Source organism: Tachypleus tridentatus, chromosome 4, assembly GCF_004210375.1.
Source record: "Tachypleus tridentatus isolate NWPU-2018 chromosome 4, ASM421037v1, whole genome shotgun sequence".
Lineage (NCBI taxonomy): Eukaryota > Metazoa > Arthropoda > Merostomata > Xiphosura > Limulidae > Tachypleus > Tachypleus tridentatus.
In genome coordinates this window covers 75,565,670-75,565,984 of record NC_134828.1, presented here as the reverse complement: position 1 = coordinate 75,565,984, position 315 = coordinate 75,565,670, and positions in this window count along the sequence as shown.

Genomic DNA, 315 nt, shown 5'->3' with positions numbered 1-315 from the left:
TGTTTAATGTTAGTTTAAAACCTCCCTTATAGCTGAGTTAATAGTCTCAGAAAACAAACCAGCTGATACAGTATTTAAAAGCAAACTACCCATTCTAAAAAGTACCCTCCCTCCTCTGAACTACTTGATACAAGCCCAGTCAATCTGCTCACATTTAACCCTAGTGACCTACTTATAACTTCATTTACACAGTTAATTCTTGGTCATATCTTAACAACGAATAATGGTCTTTTTCTTTGAGTATAAATGCCTTTAAAATATAATGCACTTATCTATTATCTCCTCTGACCTACCTTTGCCTATGTCATTAGCCCC